Consider the following 12,008-nt stretch of genomic DNA (forward strand, 5'->3'; position numbering starts at 1 on the left):
CGCCCCCCTTTCCTTATCTTCCTCCTCTTTCCCCCTCCCGAATCCTATTCCAACAAGGAAAAGGGGGGAGTCCTACTCCTGGTGGGAGTAGGACTCCTCCTGGCGCGCCCTCTCCCTGGCCGGCCACACCCCCTTGCTCCTTTATATACGGGGGCAGGGGGCACCCCATAGACACAACAATTGATCAAGTTGATCGTTTAGCCGTGTGCGGTGCCCCCCTCCACCATAGTCCACCTCAATAATACTATAGCGGTGCTTAGGCGAAGCCCTGCGTCAGTAGAACATCAACATCGTCACCACGCCGTCGTGCTGAGGAAACTCTCCCTCAACACTCGGCTGGATCGGAGTTCGAGGGACATCATCGGGCTGAACGTGTGCTGAACTCGGAGGTGCCGTGCGTTCGGTACTTGATCGGTCGGGTCATGAAGACGTACGACTACATCAACCGCGTTGTGCTAACACTTCTGCTTTTGGTCTACGAGGGTACGTGGACAACACTCTCCACTCTCGTTGCTGTGCATCACCATGATCTTGCGTGTGCATAGGAATTTTTTTGAAATCACTACGTTCCCCAACAGTGGCATCCGAGCCAGGTTTTATGCGTAGATGTCATATGCACAAGTAGAACACAAGTGAGTTGTGGCGATATAAGTCATACTGCTTACCAGCATGTCATACTTTGGTTCGGCGGTATTGTTGGATGAAGCGGCCCAGACCGACATTACGCGTACGCTTACGCGAGACTGGTTCTACCAACGTGCTTTGCACAAAGGTGGCTGGCGGGTGTCAGTTTCTCCAACTTTAGTTGAACCAAGTGTGGCTATGCCCGGTCCTTGCGAAGGTTAAAACAGCACCAACTTGACAAACTATCATTGTGGTTTTGATGTGTAGGTAAGAACGGTTCTTGCTAAGCCTGTAGCAGCCACGTAAAACTTGCAACAACAAAGTAGAGGATGTCTAACTTGTTTTTGCGGGGCATGTTGTGATGTGATATGGTCAAAACATGATGCTAAATTTTACTATATGAGATGATCATGTTTTGTAACCGAGTTATCGGCAACTGGCAGGAGCCATATGGTTGTCGCTTTATTGTATGCAATGCAATCGCCCTGTAATGCTTTACTTTATCACTAAGCGGTAGCGATAGTCGTGGAAGCATAAGTTTGGCGAGACGACAACGATGCTACGATGGAGATCAAGGTGTCGCGCCGATCATGATGGTGCTTCGGAGATGGAGATCACAAGCACAAGCTGATGATGGCCATATCATATCACTTATATTGATTGCATGTGATGTTTATCTTTTATGCATCTTATCTTGCTTTGATTGACGGTAGCATTATAAGATGATCTCTCACTAAATTTCAAGATAAAAAGTGTTCTCCCTGAGTATGCACCATTGCCAAAGTTCGTCGTGCCCAGACACCACGTGATGATCGGGTGTGATAAGCTCTACGTCCATCTACAACGGGTGCAAGCCAGTTTTGCACACGCAGAATACTCAGGTTAAACTTGACGAGCCTAGCATATGCAGATATGGCCTCGGAACACTGAGACCAAAAGGTCGAGCGTCAATCATATAGTAGATATGATCAACATAGTGATGTTCACCATTGAAAACAACTCCATTTCACGTGATGATCGGTTATGGTTTAGTTGATTTGGTTCACGTGATCACTTAGAAGATTATAGGCATGTCTTTCTAAGTGGGAGTTCTTAAGTAATATGATTAATTGAGCTTAAATTTATCATGAACTTAGTACTTGATAGTATCTTTCTTGTCTATGGTTGATTGTAGATAGATGGTCCGTGTCGTTGTTCCGTTGAATTTTAATGCGTTCCTTGAGAAAGCAAAGCTGAAAGATGATGGTAGGAATTACATGGACTGGGTCCGTAACTTGAGGATTATCCTCATTGCTGCCCAGAAGAATTACCTCCTGGAAGCACCGCTGAGTGCCAGGCCTGCTACTGATGGAACTGACGACATTAAGAACGTTTGGTAGAGCAAAGCTGATGACTACTCGATAGTTCAATGTGCCATGCTTTACGACTTAGAACCGGGACTTCAACGATGTTTTGAACGTCATGGAGCATATGAGATGTTCCAGGAGTTGAAGTTAATATTTCAAGCAAATGCCCGGATTGAGAGATATGAAGTCTCCAATAAGTTCTACAGCTGCAAGATGGAGGAGAATAGTTCTGCCAGTGAACATATACTCAGAATGTCTGGGTACCATAATCACTTGACTCAGCTGGGAGTTAATCTTCCGGTTGATAGTGTCATTAACAGAGTTCTTCAATCACTGCCACCAAGCTACAAGAGCTTCGTGATGAACTATAATATGCAAGGGATGGATAAGACAATTCCCAAGCTATTCGCAATGCTAAAGGCAGCGGAGGTAGAAATTAAAAAGGAGCATCAAGTGTTGATGGTCAATAAGAGCACCAGTTTCAAGAAAAAGGGCAAAGGGAAGAAGATGGGGAACTTCAAGAAGAACAGCAAGAAAGTTGCTGCTCGGGAGAAGAAACCCAAGTCTGGACCTAAGCCTGAGACTGAGTGCTTCTACTGCAAGCAGACTGGTCACTGGAAGCGGAACTGCCCCAAGTATTTGGCGGATAAGAAGGATGGCAAGGTGAACAAAGGTATATGTGATATACATGTTATTGATGTGTACCTTACTAGAGCTCGCAGTAGCACCTGGGTATTTGATACTGTTTCTGTTGCTAATATTTGCAACTCGAAACAGGGACTACGGATTAAGCGAACACTGGCAAAGGACGAGGTGACGATGCGCGTGGGAAATGGTTCCAAAGTTGATGTGATCGCGGTCGGCACGCTACCTCTACATCTACCTTTGGGATTAGTATTAGACCTAAATAATTGTTATTTGGTGCCAGCATTGAGCATGAACATTATATCTGGATCTTGTTTGATGTGAGACGGTTATTCATTTAAACCAGAGAATAATGGTTGTTCTATTTATATGAGTAATATCTTTTATGGTCATGCACCCTTGAAGAGTGGTCTATTTTGATGAATCTTGATAGTAGTGATACACATATTCATAATATTGAAGCCAAAAGATGCAGAGTTGATAATGATAGTGCAACTTATTTGTGGCACTGCCGTTTAGGTCGTATCGGTGTAAAGCGCATGAAGAAACTCCATACTGATGGACTTTTAGAACCACTTGATTATGAATCACTTGGTACTTGCGAACCGTGCCTCATGGGTAAGATGACTAAAACGCCATTCTCCGGTACTATGGAGAGAGCAACAGATTTGTTGGAAATCATACATACAGATGTATGTGGTCCGATGAATGTTGAGGCTCGTGGCGGATATCATTATTTTCTCACCTTCACAGATGATTTAAGCAGATATGGGTATATCTATTTGATGAAGCATAAGTCTGAAACATTTGAAAAGTTCAAAGAATTTCAGAGTGAAGTTGAAAATCATCGTAACAAGAAAATAAAGTTTCTACGATCTAATCGTGGAGGAGAATATTTGAGTTAGGAGTTTGGTCTACATTTGAAACAATGTGGAATAGCTTCGCAACTCACGCCACCCGAAACACCACAACGTAATGGTGTGTCCGAAGGTCATAATCGTACTTTACTAGATATGGTACGATCTATGATGTCTCTTACAGATTTACCGCTATCATTTTGGGGATATGCTTTAGAGACGGCTGCATTCACATTAAATAGGGCAGCATCAAAATCCGTTGAGACGACGCCTTATGAACTGTGGTTTGTCAAGAAATCAAAGTTGTCATTTCTAAAAGTTTGGGGCTGTGATGCTTATGTGAAAAAGCTTCAACCTAATAAGCTCGAACCCAAATTGGAGAAATGTGTCTCCATAGGATACCCAAAGGAAACTATTGGGTACACATTTTATCACAGATCCAAAGGCAAGACATTTGTTGCTAAGAATGTATCCTTTCTAGAGAAGGAGTTTCTCTCGAAAGAAGTGAGTGGGAGGAAAGTGGAACTTGATGAGGTAACTATACCTACTCCTTTATTGGAAAGTAGTTTATCACAGAAACCAGTTTCTGTGATGCCCACACCAATTAGTGAGGAAGTTAATGATGATGATCATGGAACTTCAGATCAAGTTACTACTGAACCTCGTAGGTCAACCAGAGTAAGATCCGCACCAGAGTGGTACGGTAATCCTGTTCTGGAAGTCATGCTACTAGATCATGATGAACCTACGAACTATGAAGAAGTGATGGTGAGCCCAGATTCCGCAAAATGGCTTGAGGCCATGAAATCTAAGATGGGATCCATGTATGAGAACAAAGTGTGGACTTTGGATGACTTGCCCGTTGATCAGCAAGCAATTGAGAATAAATGGATCTTCAAGAAGAAGACTGACGCTGACGGTAATGTTACTGTCTACAAAGCACGATTTGTTGTGAAAGGTTTTCGACAAGTTCAAGGGATTGACTACGATGAGACTTTCTCCCCCGTAGCAATGCTTAAGTATGTCCGAATCATGTTAGCAATTGCCGCATTTTATGATTATGAAATTTGGCAAATGGATGTCAAAACTGCATTCCTAAATGGATTTCTCGAAGAAGAGTTGTATATGATGCAACCAGAAGGTTTTGTCGATCCAAAGGGAGCTAACAAAGTGTGCAAGCTCCAGCGATCCATTTATGGACTGGTGCAAGCCTCTCGGAGTTGGAATAAACGCTATGATAGTGTGATCAAAGCATTTGGTTTTATACAGACTTTTGGAGAAACCTGTATTTACAAGAAAGTGAGGGGGAGCTCTGTAGCATTTCTAATATTATATGTGGATGACATATTGTTGATTGGAAATGATATAGAATTTCTGGATAGCATAAAGGGATACTTGAATAAGAGTTTTTCAATGAAAGACCTCCGTCAAGCTGCTTATATATTGGGCATCAAGATCTATAGAGATAGACCAAGACGCTTAATTGGACTTTCACAAAGCACATACCTTAACAAAGTTTTGAAAAATTTCAAAATGGATCAAGCAAATAAAGGGTTCTTGCCTGTGTTACAAGGTGTGAAGTTGAGTAAGACTCAATGCCCGACCACTGCAGAAGATAGAGAGAAAATCAAAGATGTTCCCTATGCTTCAGCCATAGGCTCTATCATGTATGCAATGCTGTGTACCAGACCTGATGTGTGCCTTGCTACAAGCCTAGCAGGGAGGTACCAAAGTAATCTAGGAGTGGATCACTGGACAGCGGTCAAGAACATCCTGAAATACCTGAAAAGGACTAAGGATATGTTTCTCGTATATGGAGGTGACAAAGAGCTCATCATAAACGGTTATGTTGATGCAAGCTTTGACACTGATCCGGACGATTCTAAATCGCAAACCGGATACATGTTTACATTTAACGGTGGAGCTATTAGTTGGTGCAGTTCTAAACAAAGCGTTGTGGCGGGATCTACATGTGAAGCGGAGTACATAGCTACTTCGGAAGCAGCAAATGAAGGAGTCTGGATGAAGGAGTTCATATCCGATCTAGGTGTCATACCTAGTGCATCGGGTCCAATGAAAATCTTTTGTGACAATACTGGTGCAATTGCCTTGGCGAAGGAATCCAGATTTCACAAGAGAACCAAGAACATCAAGATGGGAGACATAGAAATTTTCCGGGATTTAGTCCAGGTGGGAGACATAGAAATTTGCAAGATACATACGAATCTGAATGTTGCAGGCCCGTTGACTAAGCCTCTTCCACGAGCAAAACATGATCATTACCAAGGCTTGATAACCCACAAGTATAGGGGATCGCAACAGCTTTCGAGGGTAGAGTATTCAACCCAAATTTATTGATTCGACACAAGGGGAGCCAAAGAATATTCTCAAGTATTAGCATCTGCGTTGTCAATTCAACCACACCTGGAAACTTAGTATCTGCAGCAAAGTGTTTAATAGCAAAGTAATACGATAGTGGTGGTAGCGGCAACAAAAGTAAAGACAACAATAGTAATGTTTTTGGTATTTTGTAGTGATTGTAACAGTAGCAGCGGAAAAGTAAATAAGCGTAAAAAAGTATATGGAAAACTCGTAGGCACCAAATAAGTGATGGATAATTATGCCAGATGCGGTTCATCATGTAACAGTCATAACATAGGGTGACACAGAAATAGCTCCAATTCATCAATGTAAAGTATGCATGTATTCCGTATATAGTCATACGTGCTTATGGGAAAGAACTTGCATGAAATCTTTTGTCCTACCCTCCCGTGGCAGCGGGGTCCTATTGGAAACTAAGGGATATTAAGGCCTCCTTTTAATAGAGAAGCAGGACAAAGCATTAGCACATAGTGAATACATGAACTCCTCAAACTACGGTCATCACAGGGAGTGGTCCCGATTATTGTCACTTCGGGGTTGCCGGATCATAACACATAGTAGGTGACTATAGACTTGCAAGATAGGATCAAGAACTCACATATATTCATGAAAACATAATAGGTTCAGATCTGAAATCATGGCACTCGGGCCCTAGTGACAAGCATTAAGCATAGCAAAGTCATAGCAACATCAATCTCAGAACATAATGGATACTAGGGATCAAACCCTAACAAAACTAACTCGATTACATGATAAATCTCATCCAACCCATCACCGTCCAGCAAGCCTATGATGGAATTACTAATGCACGGCGGTGAGCATCATGAAATTGGTGATGGAGGATGGTTGATGATGATGACGGCGACGAATCCCCCTCTTCGGAGCCCCGAACGAACTCCAGATCAGCCCTCCCGAGAGGTTTTAGGGCTTGGCGGCGGCTCCGTATCGTAAAACGCGATGATTTCTTCTCTCTGGTTTTTTCTCTCCGAAAGCAAATATATAGAGTTGGAGTTGGCGTCGGAGGGTTTCTAGGGGGCCCACGAGGTAGGGGGGCGCGCCCTAGGGGGGGCGCCCCCCACCCTCGTGAGAAGGGTGTGAGACCCCTGGTCTTCATCTTTGGCGATGATTTTTTATTGTTTTTTCTAAGATGTTCCATGGAGTTTCAGGTCATTCGGAGAATATTTGTTTTCTGCACATAAAACAACACCATGGTAATTCTTCTGAAAACAGCGTCAGTCCGGGTTAATTCCATTCAAATCATAAGAGTTAGAGTCCAAAACAAGGGCAAAATTGTTTGGAAAAGTAGATACGACGGAGACGTATCAACTCCCCCAAGCTTAAACCCTTGCTTGTCCTCAAGCAATTCAGCTGACAAACTGAAAGAAAGAAAGAAAAACTTTTACAAACTATGTTTGCTCTTGTTGTTGTAACTATGTCAAGCCAGCATTCAAGTTTTCAGCATAGATCATAACTAACCACATTTGCAATAATTCTCAGGTCTCATGATTACTCATATCAATAGCATAATCAACTAGCAAGCCATGATGATAAATCTCGGATGACAACACTCTCTCAAAACAATCACAATATGATATAACAAGATGGTATCTCGCTAGCCCTTTCTGAGACCGCAAAACATAAATGCAGAGCACCTTTAAAGATCAAGGACTAACTAGACATTGTAATTCATGGTAAAAGAGATCCAATCATAGTCATACCCAATATAAATTAACAGTGATGAATGCAAATGACGGCTGTGCTTTCCAGCTAGTGCTTTTTAATAAGAGGGTGACGACTCAACATAAAAGTAAATGGATAGGCCCTTCGCAGAGGGAAGAAGGGATTTGTAGAGGTGCCAGAGCTCGGTTTTGAAATAGAGATAAATTGTATTTTGAGCGGTATGCTTTCATTGTCAATGTAACAACTAAGAGATGGCGATATCTTCCATGCTAAACACATTATAGGCGGTTCCCAAACAGAATGGTAAAGTTTATACCCCCTCCACCAACAAGCATCAATCCATGGGTTGCTCGAAACAACGAGTGCCTCCAACATACATCAGTTCCCAGGGGGAGTTTTGTTTGCAATTAATTTTGATTTAGTTTTCATAAAGCATGGGATTGGGCATCCCGGTGACTAGCCATTTTCTCGTGAGTGAGGAGCGGAGTCCACTCCTCTTGAGAATAACCCGCCTAACACGGAAGATAAGGACAACCTTTGTTGATACATGAGCTACTCGAGCATACAAAACAGAATGTTTATTTGAAGGTTTAGAGTTTGGCACATACAAATTTACTTGGAACGGCAGGTAGATACCGCATATAGGAAGGTATGGTGGACTCATCTGGAATAACTTTTGGGTTTAAGGGATTGGATGCACAAGCAGTATTCCCGCTTAGTACAAGTGAAGGTTAGCAGAAGACTGTGAAGTGACCAACTAGAGAGTGACAACAGCCATGTACATGCATTTAAATTAATAAACATTGGATGCAAGCATGAATAGGATATAATCCACCATGAACATAAATATCGTGAAGGCTATGTTGATTTTGTTTCAACTACATGCGTGAACATGTGCCAAGTCAAGTCACTTAAATCATTCAAAAGAGGATACCACCCCATAATACCACATCATAATCATCTCAATAGCATGTTGGCATACAAGGTAAATCATTGTAACTCATAGCTAATCAAGCATGGCACAAGCAACTATGATCTCTAATTGTCATTGCAACCATATTTATTCATAATAAGATGAATCAAGAATGAGGGACTCATCATATTTACAAAAACAAAAGAGGTCGAGTTCATACCAGCTTTTCTCATCTCAGTCAGTCCATCATATATCATCATAATTGCCTGTCATTTGCACGACCGAACGGTGTGAATAATAATAAGAGTGCACGTGCATTGGACTAAACTGGAATCTGCGAGCATTCAATAAACAGGAGAAGACAAGGCAATATGGGCTCTAGGTTAAATCAACAATAATGCATATAAGAGCCACTTCAACAATTTAATTATGGTCATCTCCTACTGACCCCCAAATAAAAGAAAAGAAATAAACTATTTACACGGGAAAGCTCCCAACAAGCAAAAGAAGAATGGGAAATATTTTTGGGTTTTCTTTTTAATTATTACTACTACAGAAGAAAAATGAACTACTACTATTTTTTGGTTTTCTTAAGGTTTAACAAACACATAAGAAGAAAGCAGGAAAAGGAAAATAAACTAGCATGGATATTACAGTGAAAAAGTATGAGCACCGACATCTAGCAATGAGTGTGTGTGAACATAAATGTAATGTCGGTGAGAAATATGTACTCCCCCAAGCTTAGGCTTTAGGCCTAAGTTGGTCTATGGCCACGGCTGGCCTGGCGGATATCCATTATAATAGTTGTTGGGGTCGTATTGTGATGAGGAGGAATAGTCGGGATCATACTGATGTGCAGCGGTTATCGCCTGCTGAGCTGCAGCATGGAGTCGAGCTGCCTCCGCTCTCCTCTCGTACTCTTCTGCCTCCTCTCTGGTAATAACATATCTTCCTTTTGTCTGTGAATCAAAGAAGGCAGGAGCAGGGAGAGTAATACGGAAAACACGTCATTTATCAAAAATTAACCAATATAAGAGAGGTGATTCAGGTCTCTTGACAAACTGGTGCAAAGCCATAGAGTTATAATCTAAATATGCAGGAGGCAACTCCATATCACCCTCACGAATGTCTATTTCAAGAAAATGAGCTAAGAGGGTTGCATAAATTCCTCAAAGAAATCTCCATTATGTCTATTATGATGCAACCTACAAGCTACAATGGCTCCCATATGATATGATTGGTCTCCTAACACAGAACTCCTAAGAATTCTAAGATCAGGGACACACATGTGACATGCTTCATCCTTAGCATTTATGCATCTACCGATGAAAAGAGCAAAATAATGTATAGCAGGAAAGCGAATGCTCCCTATGGTAGCCTGCGTTATATCTCTGGATTCCCCCATAGTTATACTAGCAAGAAAGTTTCTAAATTCAGATTTAGGGGGATCCCTAATACTACCCCATGATGGAAGTTTACATGCAAGAGTGAAATCCTCTAGGTCCATGGTATAAGATTTTTCATAAAGATCAAACATGACTGAAGGAGAATTACGCGAAGATGAATACTCAAACCTCCTCACAAATGAACTTGTAAGATCATGATACTGGGGGCATTTGTTAGCCTCAAAATCCTCAAGACCGGCATTGCGCAAATATGCTTTGAATTCTTCTTTAATTCCCGCACGATCCATAAAATTTTCCAACGGCCATTCGCAAGGCCGTACTAGAGCGTCTCTTGGTGGATCCTTGTCAGCATCGCGCATAGCAATCCTGGGTCCTTGCTTCTTAGAGGAACCACCTTGGAACATCTTCCTAAACATATTGTTTTTCTCTGAAAAATTCTGACATTTTTAGTAACTTCAAAATAAAAGTGAACCAACTTCAATAATATTGATAGCAACTACTCCTACAAGTGCCTAGAGCCTATATCAAGCATTAGAACTACTTGGAACCATATAAATTTGACATGCAAGCTCTAGAATATGGTCACCTATGCAGCACAAATTTGCAAAGAATAAAGCACTAGAACAAAAACTAATTGGACCAATGGAGGAGGCACATACCAAGGAACAATCTCCCCAAGCAGTTTTACGAGAGGTGCTTTGAGCAAGGAGATCGAAAATCACAGCAAAAGTGGCTGGAACTCGTGCTTGAGTTGGTTTTTCGGGTTTGTGTGAGATAGAGGAAGAAGATGGGTGCTGGGATAAGTGGAGGAGCGCCACCGTGGGCCCACGAGGCAGGGGGGCGCGCCCTAGAGGGGTGGGGGGCGCCCACCACCCTCGTGACCAGGTGGCAGCTCCTCCCGTGGTAATTTTTACACAGTAAATCCTCAAATATTCCTGAAAAAATCATATTAAATTGGCATGGCATTCTGAGGACTTTTATTTTTGGGATATTTTTATATTGCACGGATAAGTCAGGAAACAGACAGAAAAATACTATTTTTACTTTATTTAATATAAATAACAGAAAGTATAGAAAGGGTACAGAAGTTTGTGCTTCTAGTTTCACCCATCTCATGCTCATCAAAAAGAATCCACTAACAAGGTTGATCAAGTCTTGTTAACAAACTCATTCCGATAATCATGAAACCGGAGAAATTTCGAATAACACTAAGTTACCTCAACGGGGATATGCACATCCCCAATAATAAGAATATCATATTTCTTCTTGACAGTAGGAAGAGGAAATCCAAAACCTCCAAATATAATCGATGGAATTTTTCCAATAGAGTTGATACTATGAACTTGAGGTTGTTTCCTCAGAAAGTGTACCGTATGCTTATTACCATTGACATGAAAAGCGACATTGCCTTTGTTGCAATCAATAACAACCCCTGCAGTATTAAGAAAAGGTCTTCCAAGAATAATAGACATACTATCATCCTCGGGAATATCAAGTATAACAAAGTCCGTTAAAATAGTAACATTTGCAACCGCAATAGCCACATCCTCACAGATACCGACATGTATAGCAGTTGATTTATCAGCCATTTGCAAAGATATTTCAGTAGGTGTCAGCTTATTCAAGTCAAGTCTACGATATAAAGAGAGAGGCATAACACTAACACCGGCTCCAAGATCACATAAAGCAGTTTTAATATAATTTCTTTTAATGGAGCAAGGTATAGTAGGTACTCCGGGGTCTCCGAGTTTCTTTGGTATTCCACCCTTAAAAGTATAATTAGCAAGCATGGTGGAAATTTCAGCTTCCGGTATCTTTCTTTTATTAGTAATGATATCCTTCATATATTTAGCATGAGGATTTGTTTTGAGCACATCAGTTAATCGCATACGCAAAAAGATAGGCCTAATCATTTCAGCAAAGTGCTCAAAATCCTCGTCATCCTTTTTCTTGGATGGTTTTGGAGGAAAGGGCATGGGTTTCTGAACCCAAGGTTCCCTTTCTTTACCATGTTTCCTAGCAACAAAGTCTCTTTTATCATAACGTTGATTCTTTGATTGTGGGTTATCAAGATCAACAGCAGGTTCAATTTCTACGTCTTTATCATTACTAGATTGAGCATCATCATGAACATCATCATTAATATTTTTATTTG

At 41.4% G+C, this 12,008-nt stretch overlaps 1 pseudogene; it reads left to right on the plus strand.

Annotated features, from left to right (window-relative positions):
* The first annotated feature begins 1,802 nt into the window (after positions 1 to 1,802).
* The window catches only part of LOC147963611 (uncharacterized), a 33,886-nt pseudogene continuing 23,680 nt past the window's right edge, over positions 1,803 to 12,008 (plus strand).

This window comes from Triticum urartu, chromosome 6A (assembly GCF_056163025.1).
Source record: "Triticum urartu cultivar PI428250 chromosome 6A, HENAU_Tu73, whole genome shotgun sequence".
NCBI classification, from domain to species: domain Eukaryota; kingdom Viridiplantae; phylum Streptophyta; class Magnoliopsida; order Poales; family Poaceae; genus Triticum; species Triticum urartu.